The sequence below is a fragment of the Notamacropus eugenii genome, chromosome 4 (genome assembly GCF_028372415.1).
Source record: "Notamacropus eugenii isolate mMacEug1 chromosome 4, mMacEug1.pri_v2, whole genome shotgun sequence".
Taxonomy (NCBI): Eukaryota; Metazoa; Chordata; class Mammalia; order Diprotodontia; family Macropodidae; genus Notamacropus; species Notamacropus eugenii.
In genome coordinates, this window is record NC_092875.1 from 62,442,430 (window position 1) to 62,455,409 (window position 12,980).

Genomic DNA, 12,980 nt, shown 5'->3' on the forward strand with positions numbered 1-12,980 from the left:
GGGCTGGCCACTTGGCAAACAGAGATAATAATACTATAAGTCCTACTTCATGCGGCTGGCTTTTTCATTGGTTCGTGTCTACCATTATCCTTTCCATGTCTCGACTTTTCTCATCACAGTTTTGATATATCATAGGCTGGCATAAGAAATTAAGTGGGAATTTTTTGGAAGTTTTGTGGAAGGTGAAGACAATACACAAAGGCCAACAGACGACACAGAAAAAGTTTAGAAACTCAGAAATGCACAAAGTATATGTATAGTATTGTGTAATATCAACCCAAATTTTATAATAAGATACTGTAAATACCTCGTTAAATAAGATTCAGACTTCTCTGGTACAAAGAGAAGGCCAAAACATTTTATGCGGATTTTCCAGATTGTGGGAGTGCTGGGCCCCTAAACCTATGTGATGTGGAAGGGATAACCATGTATATCTAGGTGATTTCCTAACTATAAAGAACTCCTCAGTGAGGAAACTCCTTCTACTAAAGCAGATCACCACCTACTCTGCAACTTATGGTCCACAAAAGGCATGTAAAGAAGGCAGTAATACACAGTAAATGTAGTTATGTCCTTGGACCCAGGAAAACCTGCAGTTAAATCTCTCCTCTGGTCTTTGCTAACTGTGTAACTCTGGGCAAGTCACTTAACCTCCTCTATAAAATGCAGGGGTTGGACTAGGTGAGTTCTAAAATCCCTTCCAAGTTGTTTAGTAGTGTTAGACTCTCCGTGACCACATCTGGGGTTTTCTTGGTAGAGATACTGTACTAGTTTGCCATTTCAAACTTCTCCAGCTCATTTTACAGAGGAGGAAACTCAGGCAAACAAGGATAAGTGACTTGCTCAGTCACACAGCTAGTAAGTGTCTGAGGTCAAATTTGAACTTAGCTGCCAAATACTGGAATGGTACCATTTCCTTCTGCAGCTAATTTTTACAGATGAAGAAACTGAGGCAAACAGGGTTAAATGACTTGCCCAGGGTCACCCAGCTAAGTAAATGTCTGAGACCATATCTGAACCCACGAGGATTCCAAGTCCAGCGTTCCATTCCCTGCGCCACCTAGCTGCCCCCTGTATGTCAAATCCTTTGCAATTTTTAAAGTGCTATAGAAATGCTAGCTATAATTGTTATTACTGTTATTAATGAACTAGATTAATTTGTTCTTGTAATATCTTTCCAAGCACCTGAAATATTAGTGTCAATATTTTTTCTGGACAAAGTTTTCTCTCCTCTGTGATAAACTTATGTACAGCAATCTTGCGCTATATTCCCATATGTGCTACATTCAGTGCACTTCTGGGTATTATCTATGATTATTATCATTGTTGTATCTATTAGTAAGATAATAGGCTCAGACTGCCTTTAAGGAAAGGAAGGAAGGAATAAAAATTTATATAACACCTACTAAGTTCAGGCACTGTGCTACATACTTTACAAATACTACCTCATTTGATCCTCATGACAATTCTGGGAGGTGAGTACAAAGCTATGATTCCCATTTTACATCTGAGGAAATTGAGGCAGGCTTCTTTTGAACGCCCTGGGAGTGATGAGAGAAGAGGTAACTCATGAGTGAATGCATTATATGCTTTGGAGATAATGGGACAGAATTTCCTACATGTGATCTCTGTGTCTTTTCTGCAGTATGCAGCCCTGACAAGGAATCCCATTTGTTAGGGACTGTGTGTGACCTACCACTTGCAACTCCGATATGGTTGTTAGTGGGGTAGTGAACAGTCAGGAAAATCTGGGTTTAAATCCTGTCTCAGGCATTTACTAGGTGGGGAACCCTGATCCAGTCCTCTGCCTGAGCCTCAGTTTCCTCATCTGTACCATGGGGATAATAATAGCTCCTGAAAGGCAGTATGGTATAGGGATGGGGAACATGTGGCCTCAAGGTCTTTTATTACGAGAATTTGTTCTATAAAGTTTGAGGACCTAGAGGGCCACATGCGACCTCGATGTGGCAGGTTTTCCACCCCTGGATAGCAGATAGACAACCAACTTTGGGGTCAGAAAGACCTAGATCCAAAGTCAAACACTCTCTGTTTGACTCTGGTTAAAGGACTCCACTCAAGTTATTCTTTAAAACTATAAATGATACCTTAATTGCTAGCCTGCATTAATAGAGAGAGGATCCTCACCGTGAGCACCCACAAAATCTTCTGCCCTCTCTTCCCTGTATCCCCAAATAGCATCTACCTTGGAGGGCTGTTGTGGGAATCAAATGAGACATATTCAAATACATGTGCCTGCTTCAAGGAATTCATTATTAACACTAATCAAGAACTAGCCATGATGTATGGAAAGTGCTTTGCAAATGCTGTATAAATGTGCCTTTAATATTATTACAAATGTGATTGTTCTGTCCAATGTATTTGGAATAATTGCCTATGACTACACTATGCAGATTAATGAATGTTTATGATGCAGCATGCCTACAGATGTACCAGTGTACCGTGTGTGATTTGCAGAGACAGCAAATTTTTTTTAACTGAGGGTACAAGCTTGTCTGTTCACCCATCCTTGACATTATTGTAGCTAACAACTCACACCAAGTTCCCTTCTAATTGTTTAGAAAGGTGGACTGGTCTAGAATAACATTACTTGTCTCTTTCTTGGCTCTAGCAGAATAACAGAACGCAGGAAGAAGTGGTCCCCAAATCAGTCATGGATTGAAGGGGTGGCTTTCTATTTATTAATAGGGCAAGAATCTCTTGATTCAGAACTGTGGTTCCCAGTGAGTCATGTGGACTGGATTAAAGAAATGGCTTCCTGTTTATTTATGGGGCAGGACCCTCTCTCGCTTCCAAGCCAACTCCTTCCTTGGAGAATGAAAACCTCTTTCACTGACCTACAGAAAAAGTAGTCCTTGAAATGGAGAAGATAAGAAATATTGCCCCACCTTTGGATGAATTACAGTGAGTGAGGTCCAGATCCTAGAATGGGACATGACTTCCCCTAAAATAGTAGGTAAAGCCTTAAGACAAGGGATTTCTTGGGTCTTTCCCTTGACTATTCTTTTTCCTTTTACTTTGATCAAGAGAGCAGAGGCCCCTCCTTGTTCTTATACTCTCCGCTTTGCTCCCACTCTCTTCTTTGCCTGGGTGCCAGGGCTTTTTGACTCAATTCTCTCCGACATGACAGTCATCATTCTTTTCTAGGGGCCCTGGTGAGCACAGTTGTCTCTTCTGTTTATCCTGTTTTCATGGGGGTTAAGGAGCATTCTTCAGCTCTTTTATTTTCAGGTTATACATGGGAGGTCCAATCATCCCTAGCACAAGTATTGATCAAGAATCAATTGCCCATCGCTTTTCAGAACAAATTTTATTAATGCCTTTTATTTTTACATAACCACTGCTATTTCTTCTAAACCAAATCCTCATTCATGACAAAGCATCATCTCCCACCCAGAAAAGAAACCCAATATAGACACTGTACTCAACAGCACATGCTTAGGAGTCCTTCCCTTCTCTGCCTAGAGATAAGAAGTATGCTTCATGATTTGTTCATTACAGTACATTCATTTGCTCAGAGTTGTATCATTTTAATGATATTTTCACTCACATTGGTGCAGTTTTTGTCTATACTATTTTCTTGGTTCTGCTTGTCTCGCTCTGAATCATTTCATACAAATCTCTCTGTGTTATTATTGTGCTATAAGAAATGATGAGAAGGATGGTTTCAGAAAAATGCTGGGAAGATTTATATGAACTGATGCAAAGTGAAGTGAGCAGAACCAGGAGAACACTGTACACAGTAACAGTAATGTTGTAACAATGACCATCTATGTTAATGACTCTGAGTAATACAAGGATCCAAGATAACTCCAAAGGACTTATGATGAAAAATGCTATCCACCTTCAGAGAAAGAAGGGATGAACTCAGAAAGAACTTCAGCACAGATTTCTTCACTTTCTTTCTTTTTCTTGCAACATGGTTAATATGGTAATATGTCTGCATGACTTCATGTTTCACTTTGTGTTCACAATATGTTGCTTGCCTTCTCAGTAGGTGGGGGAGAGGCTGAGGGAAGGAGAAAATTTGGAATTCATAAGTTTTTAAAAAAACGTTAAAAATAAAAGAAAATATTATTTTTAAGAAGAAAGAACTCACACTTCTTGGAATTCCTTATTTTCCTCATTTCTCATGGCATAATAGCATTTCATTCCATTGTTAATACCACAATTGTAGTTTTTTGCCAGACGTTCCACAGTTGATGGGCATATGCTTTGCTTCTCATTCTTTGCTGCCACAAAAACTGTTGCTTTGAATATCTAGGGGAATGCAATGTATCTTGCTTCTGTCCTTGTCTTCTGGAGTATATGCCTTGTATTAGACTCACTGCTTCAAAGGGTGTGGAGAATTTAGTCATTTTTCTTGTATTATTCCGAATGGACCAAATTCATCAAATAGCTTTGCACAACAGATGGACCTCCCCCAACTTCAATAATATTTTAGTGTTTTTATCTTACCACAGCTCCTCCAATGTGACTATTCTTGTTTTGGGTAACCTTTCCCCCCATCTACTTTTAGGAATGGTTATGTGTCTGATATTTTTAGAAGTATTGTGAAGAATTCTCTTCTCTTTGTACAAGCATCATTTTGGAGAGATTTGTACTCTAGTACTGTCCCTTTATTGTACGTGTGCTTGATAAATCTCAGCTTATGTCGGGGTGGTGTTACTGTTGAGTTGTTTTAGTCATATCTGACTCTCTGTGAACCCCCTGGGTTTGGTTTGGTTTTGTTTTTTGGCAGAGATACAGGAGTAGTTTGCTATTTCCTTCTCCAGCTCATTTTACAGATGAGAAAACTGAGGAAAACTGGGTTAAGTGACTTGTCCAAGGCTTACTCTGAAGTCCACAGATTGGACCACAATAGGTCCCTGCCCAAGCTCCACTTAATGGCTGTATTTTGGGCCCTCCTGATTTAGAGTGAATGTCTATGGTAACTGCTTCTCTTTGGAACAGCAACCCTGAGGGTCTTCGCCTCCCAGCTTGATTTTTTTTCTTTTTTCTAGTTAAAGAGGCCATCCTTTTACTCACTTTTTTAAGAGGCCTATTCACTGAATGGGCATTACTTCACTCTGAGTACCTAAAAAAGCCTTAGCCTAAAAGGGCCAAGATCTCCCATTGCATCCTGGGTCATCTCCAGTCATCCTGATGATATCTGGCCACTGGACCCAGATGACTCTGAAGGAGAAAGCGAGGCTGGTGACCTTGCAAAGCCCTCCTCACTCATATCCAATCATATCATCATTTCCTTGATGTCATGGTCCTTTTTGAAAATGAAGGACAAACACAACCTGCGACTAGACCGAGATGCCTGAGTGGGGACCCAGGTAGTTGAGTAACTCAGCTCGTCCTCTCCCTCTCCTTCTCATCTTCCTCCCCAATGGAAGGTAAATTTTGATGGCGAGAAGCTACCCAGTTAACTTGGGGTTTACTGCCTAGATTTCTTCTTTTCTTCCTTCCTTCCTTCCTTCCTTTGTTCTTTTCTTCCTTCCTTCACAAAACTGTAAACCCAGTCACACAGCTAGTAAGTGTCTGAAGCCAAATTTGAACTCAGATCCTCCTCACTCCAAGGCTGGCACTCTATCCACTACATCATCTAGCTGTCTACTGAGGTTGTAAATTGCATGTAACTAAGAATGCCATCTTGTAGCCTATGTACCTGAACGCTCCCATTAAATACCTCTCTTTCTAGCAAAGTTTTCAAGTCAAATCGACAAACATTCATTAAGTGCTTACTCTGTGGCAGTAATTGTGCTAAGCACCAGAAAGAAAGGTAGAACCAGTCCAGGCTCTCCAGGTGCTCACAAGCTAATCAGAGAGGCAATGTGCAAACATTGTATGCAAACATATGTACCTACATATCGAGATAGATAGAGAAGGTAAGTTGGAGATAACTAACAGAAGGAAGACTCTGCAGTTGAGGGGGACCAGAAAAGGCTTCTTGCAGAATGTGAGATTTTAGCCAAGACTTGAAGAAAGCCTGGATGGGGAGAGCATTCCAGGAATGTGGGAGAGCCAATGAAAATGTCTGGTGGGAGAAACATCAAGGGGGTTGGTGTACCTAGATCAGGGGTGGAATACCTGTGGCCTTGAGGCCACATGCAGCCTTCTAGGTCCTGGGATGTGGCTTTTTGACTGTGTCCAAGTTTTACAGAATAAATCCTTTAATTAAGGGGATTTGTTCTGTGAAGTTTGGACTCAGTCAAAGGGATACACTTGAGGACCTACAGGGCCACATGTGGCCTCACAGGTTCCCTACCCCTGACCCAGACCATAGAGTGCAAGGAAGGGAGGAAAGTCTAAGAAGAGTGGAAAGAGAGGAAAGGCTCAGATTATGACAGACTTTAAAATTCAGCCTGAGAAATTTATATTGATCCTGGGAGCATTAGGGAATCCCTGGAGTTTATCGAATGGGATGAGATGAGGGGACTAGATTCAACTTCTCAGTCTAACATTTCCTAAGCATGGGTCTTTTGGGGCCAATCTGCTGGCCCAAACCTAGATGATGCCCAATAGTAGTTGTCCTCAACAAATCTGAGGTGCCCCAGGCATGATGAAAGAAGATAGGAGGGGGAGTATAGCTTATGAATGCTGTCACCCTGTGATCCTCTGTCCACATTAGATGGTAGAAGATGAAAAGAGAGAAATTTTACTAGGGAGTGGACACAAATACCTGGAGGGGACAGGAAAGAACTTTAAGACATTCATCATACCTGAATTGTGCACTTTCAGGAAAGCTAGTGATTTTAAAAAGCAGAGGTAAGAAAGAAGTGCAATCCAAACACGTGCAAAGACCCAGAGGTGGGAAATGAGATTTAAGGAGTGGGAATAGCTTGCAGATTAATTTGGCTGGAACTGAGAGAGCAAGACAGGAAGTATTCTGATTTAATATCAGAAAGATGGGTGAGAGCAAGACTGTAGAGAGCTCTGAAAGCCAGAATGAGAATTCTATACTTTATCCTAGAGACAATAGGGAGTTACTGAGGATTTTGGAGAGGATAGTGGTAGGGTCAGATCTGTGTTTCAGGAATATTAATTTCGCAGCTGTGAGAAGGATAGTTTGGAGAGGTGATGAGGTGCTTCTGAGTAGCAATGAGAGGAGAACTTCATAGAAGTAAAAAAGCATAAGTCTGATAGAGTCACAGAGTAGAAGCAGAGATGGAGGGGCAAACTTTGGGTTGCTGTTGAAGTGAAAAGGCAGAAAGATGTGCACATGGCTTACATTAGTTCCCCTTCCCACACTCTACTTTCCCATTAAAATGACCTCGTGGCAACTATTAGGATCCCTGGTTTCATTTGAAGCTCAGCTTAACATTAAAGGAAGTAAATACGTAATTTTGATCACATTAAATTAAAAAGGTTTTGCACAAACAAATCCAACGCAGTCATGATTAAAAAGAAGGAAAGCAGAAAACTGGGGGGGGGGGGAACTTTTAGAGCAGATTTCTCTGATAAAGGCTTCATTTCCCAAATATGTAAACAACTGAGTCAAATCTGTAAGAATATGAGTCACTCTCTAGTTGATAAATGGTGGAAGGATACGAACAGGCAGTTTTTAGAAGAAGAAATCAAAGCTACCTATAATCATATGAAAAAATACTCTAAATCACTATTGATTAGAGAAATGCAAATTAAAACAAATCTGAGGTACCTCATAACACCTATCAGATTGACTAATGAAACAGAAATGATAAATGTTGGAGGGGATGTGGAACACTAACTAATGCACTGTCAGTGGAGTTGTGAACTGATCCAGCCATTTTGGAGAGCAATTTGGAACTGCGTCCAAAGGGCTATAAAACTATGCATACCTTTTGGCCCACCAATACCACTATTAGGTCTGTATCCCAAAGAGATCAAAGAAAGAGGAAAAGGACCTATACGTACCAAAACATTGATAGCAGCTCTTTTTGTGATGGCAAAGAATTGGAAATTGAGGGGATGCCCATCAATGGAGGGATGACTGAATGAGTTGTGATAAATAATTGTAATGGAATACTATTGTGCAATAAGAAACGACAAGCAGAATGGTTTCAGAAAATCCTGGAAAGACTTACATGAACTGAAGCAAAGTGAATTGAGCAGAACCAGGAAAATAGTGTACATAATAGCAATATTTTGTGATGATCAATTGTAAATGATTTAGCTCTTCTTAACAATACAGTGATTGAAGAAAACTCCAAAGGACTTATGAAAAATACTATTCATATCCAGAAAAAGAACTGACAGAGTCTAAATGCAGACTGAAACATATTTTTAAAACTTTCTTTGTTTTCCTTGGTTTTTGAGGTCTATATTTTCTTTTATAACATGACTAATATGAAAATACGTTTTGCATGACTGCCTGTGTATGGTCTATATCAAATTGCTTGCCTTCTGTGGGAGGAGGGGAGGAAGGGAGAGAATTTGGAACTCTAAAATTTAAAAACAAATGTTAAAAATTGTTTTTACATGTAATTGGAAAAATAAAGTGGAAAAAAGAATTCAGCTTAAGTGACACCTCCTATATACTGTCTTTTTTGGCCTCTACCCTCAGATTCTTTCCCCAAATTATGCTGAATTTTTTTTATAAATTTTGTGTAACCTTATATACTTACACATTATGTCACCCAATAAAATGTTTTCTAAAAAATTATAGACAATAAAATGTAAAGTCCTTAAGGGATAGCAGTTTCATTTTTTTCCTGTGTATCCCTAAGTTCCTGGTACAGGGCCTGGTACATGGTTAGTGCTCAAGAGATGGTTTTTTCATTGGTTGATGCAATGGTTCTTCCATGAAATTCCTAGAGACCTGGTGAAATTCTGATGAGCCCAGAACCAAGCCAAAAGTTTCCCACAAATTCTAGTCAGCCTAGTTCACTAATTCAAACTGCCTAGAAAGTTAAAAGATTGCCATGGTGCCACTGAGATCATGCTAAGGGGAGATAGGGCAATGACGGAAAGTTTCTTTGTCTTGTCTAGACACTTACTAAGGGACAGTTCCTCCTCTCCCTCATAAATTTTCCCTGAGAGGTTTCTATTCAATTTACCACTTGGAGTTATATGAGATTCATATACTCATTTGTGCAGCAGTTAGGTGATGCCATAGTGCACAGAGTGCTGGCCCTAAAATAAAGATGACCTGAGTTCAGATCTCAGCTAAGACACTTGCTAGCTGGGTGACCCCAGTCAAGTCACTTACCTCTGTTTGCCTCAGTTTCCTTACCTGCAAAATGAGCTGAAGAAGGAAATGGCAAACCACTCCAGTATCTCTGCCAAGAAAACCCCAAATGGGGTCATGGAGAGTCAGACATGACTGAAACATATCAACAACTCATTTATATACAATTGGGGGGAGAGGGGGAATATGTCTACTAATTTAATTCCTCTTGGGAATTCTAAAAAATTACAATAAAAAATTTTTGCTATTATTCAATATGGTCCCCTCGTGGCTCTGAATCTTACTTTCTAAAGACACAGCATACTTCTCACCCTAGAACTCCTTTCTGATGCTGCAACCTTCTTAGAACACCCCCTTATTCCTACTGCCCCTTCCTCCCACTGGTGAGTTTCTCCTAGAGTCACTGTTTTAAGGAGAGGTCCTGGCTGTCCGTCCTTCATTCTACTCCCAACTCTGCTTCTGATTTTTAGGACTTCACCACCATGCTCTTAAATGTCTACTTTCCTCCTTATGCCCTCTTTCAACTCACTTCTGTGTGAAAATTAGAATATACATTCCCTGAGGGCAGGGACTCTATTTCTTTTCCCATCTATTTGTATCCCCAGGGCTTCGCACAGTTCGACAGGTAGTAAAGCATTTACTAAATGTTCATTGCCTTGCTCTTGTTCTGATACTAAAGAGTGATGTTCTTGATGGGGGCTTGAGCTGTGAATTTGTGTAACTGCTCACCCAAAACAGCTACAAAACCATGGCAGCTGGGGGCCACTACAAATTTGTGTTACATAATCTTACCTGGACCCTCACTGCTGCTGGGTAACCCTTCTGCATCTTCTTGATGCACTCACTATCCCTCTCTTGATGAATGTTCTTCTAGATCTTTATATACTTTCTCAGATCTCCCATAGCTTCCCTACCCCCAACCCTGTCATCTAAAAACCTTGCTTGTCATTTCAATGAAAAAATGAAGGCCATTTGCTGTGACCTCCCTCTTCTCCCTTCCTCATCTCTCATCACTCAGACATTCCTCTACTATCTTTTCCACCAGCATCTCGCATGAAGTAGCCCTTCTCCCCGTCAAGGCAAAAGCCTCTATATGCATAAATAATCTGATTCTGTCCTATCTTCTACAGTACCCTTTCCCTTGTATCATCCTTACTCTTTCACTTATTTTCAACCTCTCCTTGTCTACTAGTTATTTTCACGCTTCCTACAAACACATTCATGTCTACTCCAGCCTCAAAAATATCCTCACTTGCTCTATCCATCCCAGCTAGCTGTCAGTCCACATCTCCTCTCCATTTGGGGGGCTAAGCTTCCTGAGAAGGCTTTCTATAATTGATGTCTCCATTTCCTTTCTTCTGATCCTCTTCTTAACTCTCTACAGTCTAGCTCTTACCCCATCATTCAACTGCAATTCTTCTTTCCAATATGCTAGCATTATTAATAAAATGATTAATTGCCTAGAATGATGTCTCTTGAACTTTTTAAATGTCACAGCACCAAAGATCACTTAGTTGCCAAACCCAGTGGCCTTTTCTCAATCCTCATTCTCTTTGACCTCTCCAGTCTTAGACATTGTTGATCTCCTTGGTAGTCTCTTCCCTCTAGGTTTTTGGGACATCTTTATCTCTCTCCTGATTCTCTTGCTACCTCTCTGATCGCTCTTTCTCTGTCTCCTTTTCTAGATCTTCATCCAGGGCACTCGCTGAAGGTGAATGTCCCAAAGGTCCTATCCTGGGCCCTCTTCTCATCTTCCTCTATGCTATTTTGCTTGGGGATCTTATCCTCACTCGTGGATTTAATTATCATCTCTATGTTGACGATTCTCAAATAATCCAGCCCTAACCTCTCTCCTGACCTCCAGTTTTCCATTTCCATCTGCCTATTGGATATTTTTAACTGGCTGGTCTATACACATGTCTAAAACCAAACTCACATTCCTTCCCCCACCCAGGCCCTGATCTCTTATTATTTTTCCTTATTATTGTCAGGGACACCACCATCCTCCCAATTACCCAGCCTCACAACCTAGGTGGCCTCAGTGACTTGTTTCTCTCTCTCATCCCCCACATCCCATCTGTTCCTAAGGTCTGTTGATTTTACCTCATGTCTCTCAAATATACCCCCTTCTTTTCTTTAACATTGCAGCACCCTGGTACAGACCCTCCCCACCTCATGCCTGGACTATTTCAATAGCCTGCTGGGTAGTCTCTCTGCTTCCAGGCTCTCCCCACTCCCAGCCATCAAAATGATCTCCTTTAAGTACAGCGCTGACCATGTCTCCCCTCTTTTCAATAACTCTCTATCATCTCCAGGACCAAATAGAAAATCCTCTGTTTGGCTTTCAAAGCCCTTCATAACCCGATTTCCTTGTAGGAAGGAGAGAAGGAAGAAGGAAGGAAACAAGTATTTATAGAATGCCTACTGTATGCCAGGCATTATGTCATCTGATTCTCACAGCAACTGCAGGTGGTGTTATTATCTTAATTTCATAGATAAGGAAACTGTCCATATCTTATCTATACATTGGTATCCGTGTGTCCCTTTTCCACCATTGGACTGTGAGTTCCTTGTGAGCAGAGATGTCTTTTATCTTTCTTTGTGTGCTCAGTGCTTTGTATAAGGCCCCAATACCTGGTAGGAGTTAGTAGCAACGACTTGTTAACTTGACTAGATATTGAACATGCAGAAAGCAGAAAGAGCCCCTAGACCTGGAGTTTTCTGAGAGACTTTGGGAGCACTTTAAGGTTCACAGAGTCTTTGAAGCCTCACAACTCTGTGAAGTATGTAGCAGAAGCATTAGTAAACCCATTATACAGATAAAGAAACTGAGGCCCAGCTTAAAGGATATGCTCAGGGTCACAAGGCTAGGAAGTATTAGAACTGGGAGTTAACTGGGAGTTAAGCCCAGTTCTCTTGCCTCTAGGTTCAACACTCTTCCTATTAACCTCACTCACTGTCTCTCAAAGGGATGTACAGTCTGGAAGGTTTCCAGCTAGGGATGCCCAGGATGGTGAAAGGTTCCAGAAAACATATGCAATGAAGCAATGGGAAGGGGCAGTGAAAATCGTGCAGGATGTCAACCCCAGGCTCTGGCATTTATAAGCTATGTGACTGTGAGCCTCAGTTTCCTCACCTGTGAAATGAGAGTCTAAACTGGAGCTGTCTGTCTGCCTGTCAGTGATGATATGAGGAAAGTGTATGAACCCTGCAGCATTAGCAGAATGTGTTATTATTCTTATTATCACAGAAGGGGGGGCTGAAGGAGCTGGGGGTGTTTAGTTGGAGAAGAGAAGACTTAGACAGGGCACGAGAGGGGGGCTTGGAGTATCTGAAGGGCCATCAGAAAGCAATCCTGCTTACCGGCACAGAGCAGAATTAGGAGCAGTCAGAAAGGGACCGAGTCACTGAGAGGCAGAGTTCAGCTTGATGCAAAGAGAAACGTCCTAAGAAAAGTCTGTCCCCACCATGGAGCTGGCGGGACCTCTGGAAACTGGGAGTTGTTTATGTGGGGGCTTCCAAGGGTGGCCCTTTGCTGGGGCTGCTGGAGGCAGGATTCACAGTCTGGATGGGGATCAGGAAGAGCTGGACACCCCCGGATATCCCATCCAGCTCCAATTATGTCATTCTTTGATTCTTTGGGCCTGGAGGAGATGACAGGAGGGGAAGAAGGACACTCCAGCGGTAGCACCTTGGTTCGGTAGAAGGGGCAGATAAGCAGGCCTGGGCCACCCAGCCAACTCACCAAGCAGATGGTCAGGCAGCCTGATCCCCTGAGCCAGGGTTTGGAGAATACCAATTGTCA